Genomic DNA, 16,909 nt, shown 5'->3' with positions numbered 1-16,909 from the left:
GTGGTATCACATTGTGCTTCTAATTTGCATTTCCTTAATGATCAATGATGTTGACCATCTTTTCATGTTTGTTGCCCAATCATATATCTTCTTTGGAGAAATGTCCAATGAAGTCTTTGCTCATATTTTAATTGAATTATCTTTTGATGTTGAGTTGTAAGTTTTTAAAAAATATATTATCAGATTTGAAAATCATTTTCTGCCATTCTGTACACTGTCTTTCTACTTTCTTAATAGTGTCCTTTGCTGGAAAAAAGTTTTAAACTTTGATGAAATACAGTTTATTTTTTCTCTTGTTGGTTGTGCTTTTAATGTTTCTAAGAATCTACTACCAAACCAAAGTCATGAATATTTAGCCTTTTGTTTTCTCCTAAAAGTTTTGGCTCTTACAATTGGGTCTTTGATCCCTTTGGAGTTAATTTTAGTATATGGCATGTGGTTAGGATTCAACTTTCTTTTGCATGTGGATATCCAGTTATCTGGGCACCATTTGCTGAAGAAATTGTCCTTTCCCCCATTGATGGTCTTGGCATCCTTGTCAAAAATCAATTGACTACAGAGATGTATGAGTTTATTTCTGAACTCTCAATTCCATTCTATTGATCCATATGTCTACCCTTATGCCAGTGCCACACTGTTTTGATTATTATATATTTTTTAAATTGGGAAGCATGAGTCCTCCAGCTTTATTTTTCTTTTTCAAGATTGTTTTGACTATTCAGAGTCCCTTGCAATTCCATATGAACTTTAGGATCAACTTTGCCATTTCTGCAAAAAAGGCTGCCAGGATTTTGGTAGAGATTGTGTTTCCTTGGTCTATAGTTTATTTTCATTGTCTTCAGTTCCGAGTAGAGGAACTGATACTCATGAGCCTTATATGCTCACTGATAAGAGTAAGTTGTTTAACAGGCTTCATAGAATGGCATCATGAATTCTCTCTAATATAGTTCAAACTCCCCAAATTGATTATGAAATACTAGCTACTTTACCAAAGACTGCTCAAACACACCTATTAGAGCTTACAGTGCCTACTATAACTGGGAGGGCTAGAAGGAAGACTCAAAGTCTTTCTCTTTATAAGTTTTTTGCTGAAGTCTATGAGAGAACAATTGTTTGAAGTTATACATGTAACTTGGGCTGGACACAATCTGTTCGTTGCTCTCACATCAAAATTAGAACTAAAGATGACACAGTAACCTAGGAAAAATAACTGTGGCTTTTTCTAAAACTAGCAATTCCAAAGAAATTGTATATTCCCCAAAACTGAAAGTCATCTTAAGACCAGTAGATTATTAGTCTGAAGGAAAGTGATTGCTTCACTTCCTATGTTTGGTGTCAATTTATCAAAGCCTCAGCTTATACCTCCTATCAACATACGGGGCACATAGGACTCATAGTCCAAGGTGATCCAGTAATATCAAAAAGGGTTTTAAAAATCAAATCACTTATAAATAACCTTAATCAGAAAATACCATCTGGTGTTGAAATCAACAACTAACAACCAAATCCTGGGAAAAAGATATCTAATTCCACATATTTTGTCATCTATAATGAAACTAAAGGAAATAAAAATATCTTCTGGCAGGTGCTCAGGGTCAGTGTCTTGGCAGGGAATGTTAACTAATGCAAAGTTCTGATGTTTGGTTTTGTTTTGTAACCAAAAAGTTTAAGTTGAAGAGGGCAAGAAAAAAGGAGGTAAGGAAAAAAAAAGAAATGGGGGCAAGAAGATAAGCAGGTGAGAACCTGATGCAGTGAGGTAACAGACAAACAACAGTCCAGGGATATGGAAAGCTGGCCTAGGGTGTACATGGAGTGGACTGCTTGTTGGCTGAGTCTGTCACCAAGCAACAGAGGATCCTTTCAGTACAGTTATCAGCAAAGCTGGTCAGTATTACATCCATGGTAGACTCACTCTTGGAATGAGTTTTGCCATAAATTCTTCTAGACCTGGAAAGCCCTATAACATGGCAGGTGGAGAGGGCACCCTCTCCGCTGATCCGGCCACTGCCTATTGAGGGCCCTGTCTTCAGCACCCACACAATTTCCCATTCTCTAAGAATGTCTTCAAAATGCTGACTGATTAACTGTACTTCTCCCTCCACACTTCCTCAGCTCTGTTTATACTCAGTTAACCTGAACTCCGTGTCAAGATTCAAGGGACAGGTGGTATACAGAGGCAGTGCCCAAGGAAATGAGATAAAGGCCACATTCTCCTTGGCTGGTGGTAGCACAAAGGGAAATGCACTCTACAAGGAATGAGATGGGGGGTGCTGTGCCCTATTCTTCACAGAAACAGACATTCTGGGCCTCTTAAACCAAGAACTCACAATTCCTGCTCTTGAGTAAAACGCTGGGTATATGAATGTATGATAACCATTTAAGTCTAAGGGGAGGTTTTTTCCCCAGTTACCAAATCACCTGCCCCAAGAGGCCATGGGTTTTTTTATGTAGTCTATGTTGGAAAAGCAGTGAGGGGCTGCATACCAAATGCTTCCAGTCATCTGGCACTCCCTACCCCAGAAGCCCAGCTGAAGGAAGCCCAGATGGGCAATTGGTGACACCTACTGCAAGGTCAGCCAGAGAGGAAGTACCCCTGCCCCACTCAGTGTCATAACCCTGAACAACCGCTATGATAGCTTTCTCTATTTCTCTCTGTTTTTCCTTCCTCTCCCTTTCTGCCTCTCTCTCTTTCTGGAAAAGGAGCTTCCAGTTAATTTGCAGTCCTGCCACTCTGTGCCCACGAGCTGAACTCCTGGGGCATCTGTCCTGGACTTGGCGGACCCACTTCAGTTTTGTTCTCTGCTCTCTTTGTGGAGGTCTTGGTTACAAGCTCCTTCCTGGAAACAAGCCCTTAACTGTCCAGCAAATGCCTGATTTGCAAGCACTGCCACACAGGAAAGAGAAGCAGGGGGGCATGATGGGGTTTATGACACAGCTATAAACTAACCATTCCTGAGTTTAAAATAGTCCAAACCTGGCACATCCTACATGTCTATCAACAAGAGAATGGATAAACAAATGGTGGTATTCATACAGTGGAATACCACTCAGCAATGAAAAAGAAAGAGCAAATTTCTGATATACACGATATGGATGAATCTCAATATCATATTGAGCAAAAGAAGCTAGGCATAAAAGAAAATATATGATTTTTTTTAACTGAGGTGTGGGACAGTCTTTTTTTTTTTTCTTTAATATATCTTTATTGATTTCAGAGAGAGGAAAGGAGAGGGAGAGAGAGAGAGAAACATCAATGATGAGAGAGTCACTGATCGAGCCCACAACCCGGGCATGTGCCCTGACCAGGAATCGAACCCTGATTGCCTGGATCCTAGGTCGATGCTCAACCTCTGAGCCACACCCGGCCAGGCTATATGATTCTTTATATAAAGGTCTAAAAAAACCGAAATAAATCTATGATGGAAAAAATCAGAATAGAGATTACCTTTGGGTGGTATTTACATGAGTATAAACATTTGTTAAAACTTATTGAACTATACATTTAAAACCTGCACATTTTGCCCTGGACAGTGTGACTCAGTTGGCTGAGTGCCATCCTGGGCACCAAAAGGCCGCTAGTTCGATTCCCAGTCAGGGCACATGCCCAGGTTGCAGGTTTGCTCACTGGTTGGGGTGTGTATGGGAGGCAGCCAATTGATGCTTCTCTTTCATGCCTACATCGATGTTTCTTTCTCTTTCCCTCTCCCTTCCTCTCTATAAAAAAAATCAATAAAAACATATTTAAAAAAATTAATTAATTAAACTTGCATATTTTGCTGTATGTAAATTATTTTGGGATTAAAGTTTAAAAGTCTTTATAAAAATGGCAAAAAGACAGTTTTCCATCATGTTGCACCTATATTTGAAGTACTGACATGTACTTCTTTAGATAAAACAAAAAAATCTCTTTGAAGTAGTATAAAAGTTTATATCAATGTATTCATTTAATTCTTAAAACTAAATTACATAGAGCATTCCCTCAAATTTCTCCTACTCTAACATCCAAGTTAAATATTTTAAGCACATATTAATAGCAGAAAAGTATAATGTAGAGGATGGAGAAAAGTAACTTGATTTTTTTAATGCGTGAAAAAAATTTACCATGATTTTAAAAGCAATACACATTCAGTACGGGAAAACTGGAAAATATAGAAGAGTAGGTAAGACTATAGGGGAAGAAAACTCATGTAATCCAAATCACAAGCATAAAGAAGAAAATTAAAAGCCACTTGAAAAATATCCACTACTCAGAGATAAGCACTGTCAACACTGTGATACACGCACACGATTTTAACTAAATTGGGATCAGTGTACATACACATTGTTACTTTTTTCACTTAAATATATATAACAAACATATTCTGTGTCACTGAGCGTTCTTTGCATTTTTTATTACTGAGGTTAAATATTTTCATATAATTGTTGGCCATTCTTATTTCTCCGTGGGACAGCTTGGTAATTAAAAAAATAATACTGATTTTTTTTTTTTCCTGATTATAATATACTTACTGCAGAAATGTAGAAAATAGAGAAGAGTATAAGGCTTAGGGGGAAAATTCACATAATCCAATTCATAAAAATAATCACTACTATTAATTTTTACTTTTCTTTGCATGTATTTTTTCTTATAGAATTGGTATTCTGGATAAATCTGTTTTAGACCATGTCTTTTTCCACTTAGCATCAGTAAAATCTACATGAGGCCTTGACCTAGTAGCTCAGTTGGTTATAGCGTCATCCCAATCTGCTAAGGTTGCAGATTTGATCCCAGGTCAGAGCATATACAAAAATCAACCAATAAATGCATAAATAAGTGGAACAACAAATCAGTGTTTCTCTCTCTTTCTCTCCCTCCCTCTCCCTTCCTTTCTCTCTCTAAAAATCAATCAATCAATAACAAACTATGCAAGCACTTTCCCTATGTCATTAAAGTCTCTAAACATTTATTTTTCTTAGTTTTTGCTTGCAGAATTTGTTAGCCACATAGATGTACCATATTTAACAAATACTCGGTGTCAGGCACTTGAACATGTTCGTTTAGTTTTTGTTTTTATTTACTTTATAATGTAGAGATAAACATTCCTGTATATAAATTATTGCTTAACCTATGATTATTTCCTTGGGATTGGCTGCAGTATTGGAATCCCTAGGTCAAAGAGTATGAACATTGTTAAGGATCATTGCCAAACTTCATTGAGAGTTATATCAATTTGCAATCCACAAGCAGTATCTGAGAATGTCTGTACTTCTACACCCTTACTGGCATTAAAGTCTCTTTCTCTGTCTCTCACATACACATACTCGCTACCCCTCATAAGCTCCCCACCACATCGCCCACTATAGCTCCCCCCAAACACACTTCATTAATTTGATATGTGAAAATGGTATCTTATAACTTTAAATGCATTTTTCACTACTGGAATGAAGTAGTTTTTCATTTGGTTAAACCACTTCTATGAATAGTCTGCTAAATTCCTTAGCTATCTGGCATTTTCAGAGGTAACCAAAAAGTGTTTGGGGACTTGTGGTTCATGATAAATGATGGAGCATTAGAATGTAGTTCTCCCTTTCCTTAAATACAACAAATATAAAAGACTAATGACTTATAACAGCAAATATATATATTATAAAAATATAAGAGTAAGAATAAGTTCACAACAGGACAAGATAAACAGGAAAGATGCCATCAGGAGAATGATGAGGAATTCTGGGAAAAAAAAAAAAAAAAAGCCATCAGAACTGAATTATGGCAGTCCTAACCATGTAAAGCAAGGGTGGGGGGACATCTGGCCCACTGGCCGGCTGTACATGGCCCATAAAATCATTTGGTCTGGCCCTGCCAAGGCAACCACAGGCAAGACTTGAAATTTAATAGATCTAGGAGCTTTTTTCATAGCTAATTTTTAAGTTGATAATTTCGTATGATGTTATAAATATCCAAATGGCCCTTGGCAGGAAAAAGGTTCCCCACCCCTGATGTAGAGGAACCTTCAACTTGAACCAAGCAAAAGAAGAGACTTCTAAAAATATGAGTATGCCCAAGAGAACCTTGGGGGAAAACACATCCAAATTCAGAGATGGTGGAAGTTGGATATGGAAGTTGGCGAGGGATTGTTAGGGAGATCACTAAGGTCTGCCTCCTCCAATGTTCTGAGAAAGCTAAGCTGTGAGAACAGCTCTTTATAATAAAGGGGGTCAGCAACAGGGGACCACCCACATAAGGACCAGGACTAGAGGACAGAGAAATAGCACCACAAATGACAAGGCACACACGCTCCCAGAAGCCTGGAGGCATATTCTGACCACTTAGCAGGACCAGGGATCCTATACTCTGGAAAAATAGTTCCCACTTGTGCTGAGGGAACCTGCTACAGTTACCACTCTGATCACACAACCAGGGTTCTCAGCTCAGGTTACAAGCACATCAGAATCACTTGGGGAGCTTTTAAAAAATACCAATTGACACACAGGTCCAGGAAGATGCTCAACACCACTAATCATCAGGGAAATACAAATCAAAACCACAATGAGATATCACCTCACACCTGTAAGAATGGCTATTATCAAAAAGGCAACAGCCTGGCCAGGCATGGCTTGGCCGTTGAGCATCCACCTAGGATCCAGGAGATGGGGGTTCGATTCCCAGTGAGGGCACATGCCTGGGTTGCGGGCTCGATCCCCAGTCAGGGATGTGCAGGAGGCAGCCAATCAATGATTCTCTCATCACTAATGTTTGTTTCTCTCTCTCTCTCTCTCTCTCCCACTCTCTCTCTCCCTCTCTCCCTCCCCCCCCCTCTGAAATCAATAAAGATATATATTTTTTTAAAAAGACAACTGGCGAGAATGTGGAGAAAAGGGAGCCCTCGTACACTGCTGGTGGGAGTGTAAACTGGTGCAGCCACTATGGAAAGCAATATGAAGCCCCAAAAGAATTAAAAATAGAACTACCATATGATCCAGCAATTCCACTTCTGGGTATTTATCCAAAGAAAATGAAAACACCAACTCAAACTGATATTTACACCCCCATGTTCACTGCAGCATTACTTATAATAACCAAGATATGAAAACAACCTAAATGTCCATTGATGAGTGAATGGATAAAGAAAATGTGGTGTGCACATATATATGTGTATGCACAATGGAATAGTTTTCATATTATTCAGCCATAAAAAAGAATGAAATTTTGCCATTTGCAACAAGAATGGACCTTGAAGGCATTAAGAAATAAAAGTCAATTTGGGATACGAAGAAGCAGTGTTGATCAAACAAGTCAGTAAAACTTTTAGTTAAATCCTGACAATTATTGATCAAATAGAATGTGAAATGCAATGCAACTGCTAATAAGAATTCTTGAAAGAAAATAGGCATAATGTAGAAAATTAATCAGAAACTTTGAAAAATGTCTGGAAACCAAAGGATAAGCTGCCAACACCAAGTGCAACAACATAATTTATCTTCTCATTAGACAGAATTAGGCTTTCAATGCCTCTAATGAGGTCCACCTCTAAACAATGGCCAAACATCAGCTATAAAAACCTACGTCCAGTATATACAGTAGAACTGGGCAAATAAGCAACCTAACAAAATGAATAGTGTCTCATGACTACTTCTCATTAACATTCCCTGAAGGTAATTATTTTGATCAGCTAGAGACTGGTACAAGTAATAACATTCAAAATTAAGTGCATCACCAAAGATACTTCACGATTCTTTAGATATCTTATTTGTGTGTGTGTATGTAAGCACACACATGCATGCGTGTGCACAAGCATGACTCACGCCAATGATTTTCTATACCCTGGAAATGAGGTCTCCCCCTCTCACCTGCAACTGTCCATAATACTTATATTACTTATATAGTACAGCTTGCAAAAGTCCATAATATGGGGCTTCAGCTATCTACTAATTATGCAGTTGAATGACTTCCTATAAAAAAGCAAAGTCACCCACCACTAAGGGTGAAGGCAAGTGCAGCTCTTGGGAAGGCAGTCAGTGAGCATTATTATAACTTGTCACAGTTGGTCCCTGTAAGTCAAAGACAAACATGAGGAATTGCATTCTCCAGTCTCCAACCTAGATTCTGTTCAGAACACAGCTTCTCTTGGAAAGGGCACATACAAAGTCATAGAAAATGAAGTCTTGAGTGGGAAAAGGGTGAGGAGAGAGATAAAAAGGACAAACTTTACTCTATACTTGTGTATATTTTGGCTGTTAATAAATATATATACACGTATATATATTACTTATATAACTTTTTGTCTTGCAGGGGTTTTGTTAATCCTCACCTGAGTTTATTTTTTCCATTCTTCTTTAGAGAGTGGAAAGGAGTGAGGGCGGGGGGAGGGCAAGGAGAGAAAAAGCAGCAATGATGTGAGAGACATACATCCATTGGTTGCCGCCTCCTGCTCACGCCCCACTAGGGCAGGGATTAAACCTGCAACTCAGGCACCTGCCCTTGACCAGGAATCGAACCTGTGGCCCTTTGGTGCACAGGCTGATGCTCTAACCACTGAGCAACACCAGCCAGGGCTACATATATAATTTTGAAAAGAAACATTATTACACAAAAACCTCCATTTCTCAAACATTTTTAATAGGAAAGAATTAGTTTTCCCAAAGTAATGAGAAAAGTGTACTTGCTCCATAATTACGCAATTACTGAACAAAGAATGCTTATTACATAATTACTTAAAAAGGAATACAGCTGTTGATCAAATAAATGAATTCATAACATTTATTTGGTACTAATAAGGCACCAGGAATCAGGCCATCCGAGAGTCTCTCTGCTCTCAGAACACTCACTTTCCCATGCTGGCCTCCTCTGTTCCAACTGCTTCAAGTCCCACCTTACATGCCAACAATCCCCACCCAGCATTCTCTCAACCACAGAGCCAACTGCTCACAGAGTCACTATTCTTGAATGGCCCACTGCCTCCCAAGCTTAACATGTCCCAAACGAGGATCATCATCTCCCTTACACCTGATCATTTCCATTATTTCATGCTTAACTGCAACTTTAGAGCCACTCATTCATGAACCTGAAATCTCCATGAGGGTAGCTACTTTTTGCTCAGTGCTATCATCTATCAGTCCTTTTGTCTAGAACAGTGACTGGCACACAATAGATGCTTAATAAATATTTGCTAAATAAATACATTGTTAGAAATGTATGCTCTAAGTAACCACAAATTTAGAAAAAAAAAAAAAAAAAATTGGGGATATTTCCTCAGCCAATGCCAAAGTTTACCAGAAGGGTGACAAACTGGAGGTCCATGGGCAGAAAAACTGGACTGCAGAAGACAAGTCTTAGCTGACAAAAATGATATTTGGGGGGGAAGGGGGATTTGTACTTACAGATAGGGCCCAAAAGTTTCCCATAGATAACTACCACTCCTGTCTAATAGTGGACAAATTCCCACCTTTATATTACATGCACATGACTCATGGTCTTTAGTTAAACATTCTCCATCACCAGAGGTATTGGGCATAGGTTGGGGCATTTTTGTACTGGAAGGGTAACTATCCTAAATTATCTTTAAAGCCCCATTAAATTTCAGGACTCTGCAATTTTGTTTATTTAACTGCATGTATTTTGCAACTATTTAACACTAAGGTGTTAAGTGGAATGGACACAAACATATGCAAAGTTTTAAGAAGACATCAACACACATTTTAGACACGCTAATTCATAGAATATAACAAATACTACTGAATATATAACCATTTTCAACCATCACCAGGCCACTGATGAATGAAAACGTGGTTTCAATTATGTTGTTCAATGCAACTGTGCTTCCTATTTCAAGTTCATGAATGACTCCAAAGTCACAAACAGAAAGAAAATAAAGGAGATCCTTGTTTTAGCCCAAGTTTGAATGTAAAGGGCTGATTACATCATTGAACTGGATACAGATGGAGTCTCCCTCAGTACATCTCATTTTATTCATAAAAAAGGCATCTGTCTATATCTACAAAACATTCCAAAATCTGCATTTTTTTCCTTTCAGCAATTTTAACAATGTTACTTAGTACTGTCACATTTTTTACACAATCCAAGGTGCTGATGAAAGCTTTTACCCCCTAGATTACAAATGCCACAGGGAAATGACCTTTATTTGTTTGCTGCTATATTCCTAGTGCCTAACAGTATGTCTGACAAATAGTAGGTGGTCAATAAAAGTTTGTTGAATAAACAACTAAACTTAATGATGTACATATTCACCTCTATCCTAGTTGCAATTTGATAAAAAACACACTGGCCAGGGGAGGGGAAGAGGGGCTGGGTGAAGGTGAGCAAAGGGGGAAAAGGAGGAAATCGGTAATAGTGTTGACAATAAAAAACACATACCTATAGACTAAAAACTAGTAATAAGAAGTCCAAACACATTTTGAGCAAAGGCAACAATGGAATAAGGAAGGGTATTTCAAGAGGACAAGTTTGAAAGGAGAGCATTCATGTTTGACAAAGTTCTGTTGTGGTTGTTGGACAATCTGCTAACTCTGCAGTCACAACTCTGTTATTAAGATACTAAAACTGCACAGCCTTCCTGTAAAAAGACTAAGTCTAAAAAGAAGACTAAATTACAGTTTGCTTTATTAAATGGTGATTATGTACCAGGTACTATGCTTGGCGCCTGATACATTTATTTCATGTAATCCTCAAGAACACCCTATGAAGCAAATGCTCGTTATCTCCACGTTATTAATGAGGAATCAGACACAGAGAGGCAAAGGAACCTGCCTTAGGTCACACACTGGCAAGGTGGGGATTTCAACCCAGACTGTTGCTCTCAACCACTTGGCTATGCTGGCAGACCCAGTGTAGGATAGTTTTAACAATTTGTGATATTGTTTGATGCAGGCCACTGAAAAGCAATTAAACATATTACTCATAAGTGGGGAAGTTAAATACACTGCCTCAGGTCACGCAGTTAAGTTGTAAAGCTGAGGTCCGAACCCAGGAGTTTCTCGGCCAATGTAGTGCTCCTGTCCCTACTGTAAGGGGAGTCACCTAACCTCAAGGTGTGCTACCCACATGAACAAGGGAATATCAGAGAACAAAATTCACATAAAAATTTAAGAATGTGTGGAAATAGATGAGAGATGCTGCCGGAGGAAGGCAAATCCAGGATAATACCAATGACTTTGCAAAAGGAAGGCTTATCGCATCTGTAAGTAGATTTTGTATTAAACCAAGTTAGTACAGCTTTGGAAAGGTTGACTGGATCAATTTTAAAAATATCTTCTCTTTTAACCAAAAATGCAATAATCATGATAGAAATTACTACATTTTCTTTGTTAATAACTTAGCAAGCACAGAGCATAAGAACTATATGAAAGCTGTGGTTATGTAAAAACAATAAACCACTGGTTAAAAAATATATCTTCTAAACCTGTAATTTTTATATGGACCATCAATTAAAACTAACTCATAAGTTTTTTAAAAAGATATTTTAAGCAATCAGGAAAATCTTAATATACTGAGTATTAGATGATGTTAAAAAACTTGTTGCTATTTTTAGATATGTTAATGGCACTATAGTTACCCGGTTTAAGTTCTATCATTTAATTATTGTTAACACATCCAAGTTATTCTTTTCAACGTGGATTGAACATGGGCATGATTATTTTTTACTGAAACTAAAACAGCCTTATTATTATCAATGTCAAGGCTTAATTTTTGCTGCTGCTGCCTTTCTCCTCTTATTGAGATTGCCTAATTTAATGTCTAGTTACAGGGTTCAATTTTGTGACATGTTTGGAAGACACAGTCTTTGGTATTTAAGAGTTAGAATTATCTTAACATATTAACAAACAATGGTGAAGTAATCAACTCATTGAGACTAGTAATACTTATTTTGTTTTCTTTTTAACACAAAGTCAATTTTTTTTATATATTTGAAATGAAACGGTACTTATATTTGCCTAATTAAATTGCAGATATACCATAAAAGCTTCAATCATGCATCAGAACAGGTTCCGAATATTTGGTAAAAGATAGTTGCAGATTAACATTGAATTCACCCAAAAAGTCCACTGCTTAGTGCTGGTAATATTCTGTTTCTTGATCTGAGTGTTGGTTATATAGATCCATTCCAGTTTGTAAAAATTCACCAGCTTCTATACTTATGTTCTTTTTTATAAATTGAATTTATTGGGGTGACATTGGTTAATAAAATTATATAGGCTTCAAGTGTACGATTCTATAATACATCATCTGTATATTGTATTGTGTGTTCACCACCCCAAGTCAAGTCTCCTTCCATCACCATTTATCCCCTTCACCCTCTTCTACCTCCCCCCACCTCCCTTTCCCTCTGGTAATCACCATGCTGTTGTCTGTGTCTACGAGTTCTGTTTTGTTTGTTTTTTGCTTAATTCCTTCACCTTTGCATTTTTCTTTATATATAATTCAATAACAAATTTAAAAATATTTATGTTAAGTCACATACTAAAGCATTACAGATGAAATGACAGGATATGTGAAATTTGCTTTAACAGACCAGAAGATGGGAGGTTAGAAGGGGAGATCAGGTGTTCATGGCCTCCCCATGCTGTGTTCTACAGAACTCACTTGCTAATCTATTGCTGAAAGGCAGCCAGCTGCAAGAGTATCTTTCAGTTTAGGAATGTAATTTCAACAATGCATCCATTTTCTCCAAATTCCAATAAAGCAAAAAAATTGGATGCTTAACATTTCTTATAAAAGAATTTTATCAGTAACACTGTACTTTCTAGCCAATGTTTAAAAAACTAAGTATCTATTTAGTTTCTCTTTGGGTAACTTTACAGTAATCAAAAGTATACCCGATTTATAATTTTAAAAGCACTCAGTATACATGAGCATTTATCAAATGTGCAGATGACAAGAAAGTTGAAAAGATACCAGTTACGTTGGATAAGTTTGTTGGGCCAGAATAAAGGGTCAATCAAACATGCACAGAGGTCCACAAGCACTTCAAAGGTAGTGAAACCGTACCACTCTTGTTTTCTTCATTTACCTAGTGAGATAGGAGATGAAGTTCTGAGTACCTGCATCCCACAGCATTTGTTGGGGGCTCTAACAGGACAGCACAGCTATGCAAACACTGAAGGATTTGCTCTCATGAACAACTTGACCCCAAAACTGTGCCTTACTGCTCAAAATATGGCCTAACAGACCCCACAGCATCAGCATCAGCATCAACATCACCTGGGAACTTGTTAGAAAGACGGAATCTCAGGCTGCACCCAGACCTATTAAATCAGAACCTGCATTTTAACCAAATTCCCAGGTAATTTGTATGCACATCACAGTCTGAAAAGCATGGGATTAGAGGATTACTGTCAATTTAGAGGGAGATTTCCACAGGGCTCTTCCAGGGGTCTCCCTGTTCCTCATTTTTAGTGATGACTTACATGAGGATATTGAAGAGCCCTCATCAAATCCCAAATGACACTAATCTAGAGGGAAAAAATTACACAAGCATATCTTGAAAGAGACCAGCCTGACAGCAGATCACATGAAAAGATACAAGCAACCGGAGATTTGCTCAAGAAAGAAAAATAAAGCACACTTGAATGTATTACTGCTCATCGGACCATTTCTAGAGAACTGGATGCAAATCTGACCACATATTCTAACAGAGTGACTGACAGCAAACTGTGGTCACAGACAATGGCGAGAAAGTGGGAGACAGGGATTTGGAGATTCTATCATGACAAATGGCTAAACTGGAGGACATTAAACCTGAAGAGGCAATAAAGCGGGAACATTGTGGTTGTATTCACACGTTTGAAGGACTGTCTCAAGACATTTCATTCTGCAAATGAGTTTTTGAGCATCTGCTATGTGCCAGGCACTATGCCAGGAGCTAAGGATACAGAGAGCGAAAAACAGAACTGATCTCTGATTTCCTGAAGATTCCTGACTAGCCGAAGAAGCTTGCTTGCTGCTTCAGAAAGCAAAACTATGGCCAATGGAAGGCAAGTAGAAGGGCAAGGGCACCAAACAAGGGAGCTCCTCTGCCCAGAGGGCTCCAGCTTTGTAAAGGGGTGAAAAGAGAAGGGGCCAGGCCCCCCAGGGCTGAGCAGAATGGGTTTGGGAGGGAATGACCACCTCCCAGGGAGTAGTCCAGGGGACTACCAGACCACTGTTAATATTACAGGGTTGCAGGATAATTGGGGCCAATATCGTAAATCAAATACAAGATCTGTTGAGCATTACACTGCATTCAATTTAGCCAAGAACACATTTTTTAAAACTTAATCACAATTTAGGATTTCAGTGAAATTTTGTGTGCAAATATAAGTTATGTCCAATTTTTTTAACAATAATTTTTTTAAATTTAGGATTTAAATTTAAAAATCAAGATCAACATTTTAAGCAATAACTCTTCTTAATGACTCATTTTAATGATAATCTTGCTTTCTCAGCAGCCCCTGAAACTACTATTTTAATGTTCTTTGATATACCTTCAGAGACGCTCATCCTCTTTCTGAGAAATTATCCTTAAAAAATAACAATTCCTTTCCCTTTGCCAGAAAAACCAAAAGAGGGCCGGGGGCGGGGGGGGGATTAGATACGTGAAGATGCAAATGAATAATGTTTATAAAGAAAAATAATAAACCATTTAAATGTTCAACAAAATCGCCAGTCTTTTTCATGGCATAAAACAGAATAAATAAATAAAAAATAGCATCCAACAAGTCAGAGAAAGTTTAAGGTAAACTAACAAACTAAATAATTATGGAGGCTATATAGCAACATGGAAAAATACTCATAATGACAAAATAACATAAACTTGTACAATTCTAGCCATGTAAAATTTATGCATGCATACAATGAAAACTAGAACAGAAAATGTTAATGTTTATTTTCTAGAGTGTTACAATCCCTCTTTTTTTTTAATTTAAAATGTCTACTTCACTGTTGATGGTTCAATAAGTACTTTTACAATTAATGTATCAGGAACCAAAATAATCTTAACTCATAAATGTAATAATTTTTACATTAGGAAGAAGTGAAATAAAGGGAACACTTAGTTTGAGCTTAATGTTCAATTGGTTCTTTGTCTTTTTTGAAGCTATTTAAGTTCATAAACAACCAAAATTAAAAGGTAATGAGATTCATGTTATGAAAAGTGCTTAACATTTGTGGAAAGTAAAAAGGACTTTGTACAGCAACCGCCCATGAACTTTGAGTAAAAGCAAAACTAAATTTCTGGATTCTATTTTGCTTTTCACCTTATTTGATCTCACTTACCATCATTCATGCCAAGTTGAATTTTTTTCCTTCTCTTTCCCCGTCTCTTCAAGTTCATAGATGTGAAGAAAAAATACACAGCAGCTCTGAACAGTCCTCCCCTGTTCTCCCAGCAATGCCATGAAATGTAGCTTTCTGGAATGGGCTCCAGGGAGTCAGATGTGAGGGCTATCTGGCTACAATCTGTCACCACAGGGATCACCAGGACTGAGCTGACTTAAGACCAAGAGATCTGGGTTCAAGTTTTCCACATCTATAACATGGAAATACTACTACTTATCCCAAAACATGGTTGTATCATGAGAAAGTTCCTAGGTGTTGCTCGAGAAATGTTTATCTCATCCCTTTTTCCTACCTTCTGCTACACACACACACACACACATACATATGCACACATAGTTCTACCCATTATGAAAATGCATGGTCCTTATGTCTGATATCTTCCTATTGCTCCTCCAGATTCACACTCTACCCTTCTCTACCTTGCTCTCTGCTTGAGCAGGCTGATCTTTATGGATCACATCAACAGGTCCTGTGCCTTTGACTTTTGAGTTTGTCCAATGCTGAGTCCCAGAAAAAGAGTAGAGAAAGAAAAAGGAATGGGGGGGGGGTAAGGTTGGGAATTCATTCCACTGAGGCTGGGTGTATCCCTCAACCAAAAGTCATTCTCCTCTCAAGGTGGCCTCTTCTAAGTGACAATCCCTTTTGGCTTCTGATAACCACTTCATCCATTTGTCCCATTGGAGCTAGGAGTGGTATTAGCTCCACTATTACCAAAACTCTGGCCTCCTGCTCTGTCCCTTGTGATTGCCTCTACATCCTACCCACACCTCTTTAAGTAAACTCTCCTGGAATTATCCTAAATTGAGAATACCAAGTTTTCCTTTGGGACCCTGACTAATAAAGCCCCATCTATAGTATTCCAGAATTATTTATACCTTGAATCACAGGAAGAATGGGCAGTTCTAGAGTTCACCTAAGGCTGAGATGTGCACACACACAGGGCCACATGATTCTAAAATACCAGACTCGAAAGACTAGCCAGTGCTCCCCCAATCAGCCTGAAGTAGTTCAACAACTGAGCCACTGTCCTCATACCACAGGGGAATTGACACCAGTTCCTAAACTCTCCAGGGAGAAGTTCTAGGCAGTCCTACATTTTAATTCCTGGTCCAGGCTCAGCTAACAAGTCCCAGTTTTATCCCAAATTAATAATAGTGTCCAACTCACCAATCTCTTAGGGACTGGGGGAAGGTGAAGCGGTAGCCTCCCAAAGTCCCAACCTTCCGACTCTGCCACCGTTTCAAGTGTGGAGTTGGGAAATAGGGCACAAGAACTGACTCTCCCACACCAAAAGAGTAGGGAGAGAACAAAGAATAACCAACTCCACCCCCCTCATACCTTTCTCTCCCTCCCAACTCCCAAGAAATGCGGACCCTGAGGCCCACAGAGAGCAAATGTGTAAGGCTGAATGTAGGCATCTGGCTACCAGTCCAACTTCAACTACAACAGCCATAATCTCTCCCATACAGTCTGTGCTAGCCAGTTGCCCAAAAGCAAATCAAAAGTTTAGCCCTAGCCCACCATGATGGCATTAGACTTTGGTTTAAGATTGACTTGTGGGGTCTGGAGTGGTCCTAGTCATCCTGAGACTAAAGAACT

General features: G+C 38.3%; 1 protein-coding gene and 1 pseudogene across 2 annotated transcripts in view; both read right to left on the bottom strand.

Moving 5' to 3' along the window:
* ZHX3 (zinc fingers and homeoboxes 3) overlaps positions 1-16,909 on the bottom strand; it is a 113,969-nt gene that overhangs the window by 61,209 nt on the left and 35,851 nt on the right. Inside the window, exon 1 of one of the 2 annotated variants that reach the window (XM_016219359.2) lies at positions 15,248-15,404. The exons of the other annotated variant lie outside the window; for it this stretch is intronic. The gene's annotated coding sequence lies outside the window, so the exon portion shown is untranslated. Of the gene's footprint in view, positions 1-15,247; positions 15,405-16,909 lie in introns of those variants that run through there. 2 annotated transcript variants of the gene reach the window in all.
* LOC107542086 (N-acetylgalactosaminyltransferase 7-like) overlaps positions 1-16,909 on the bottom strand; it is an 88,785-nt pseudogene that overhangs the window by 51,207 nt on the left and 20,669 nt on the right.

This window comes from Miniopterus natalensis, chromosome 7, assembly GCF_054644295.1.
Source record: "Miniopterus natalensis isolate mMinNat1 chromosome 7, mMinNat1.hap1, whole genome shotgun sequence".
Classification (NCBI taxonomy): domain Eukaryota; kingdom Metazoa; phylum Chordata; class Mammalia; order Chiroptera; family Miniopteridae; genus Miniopterus; species Miniopterus natalensis.
This window is presented reverse-complemented; position numbering and strand designations above follow the sequence as displayed.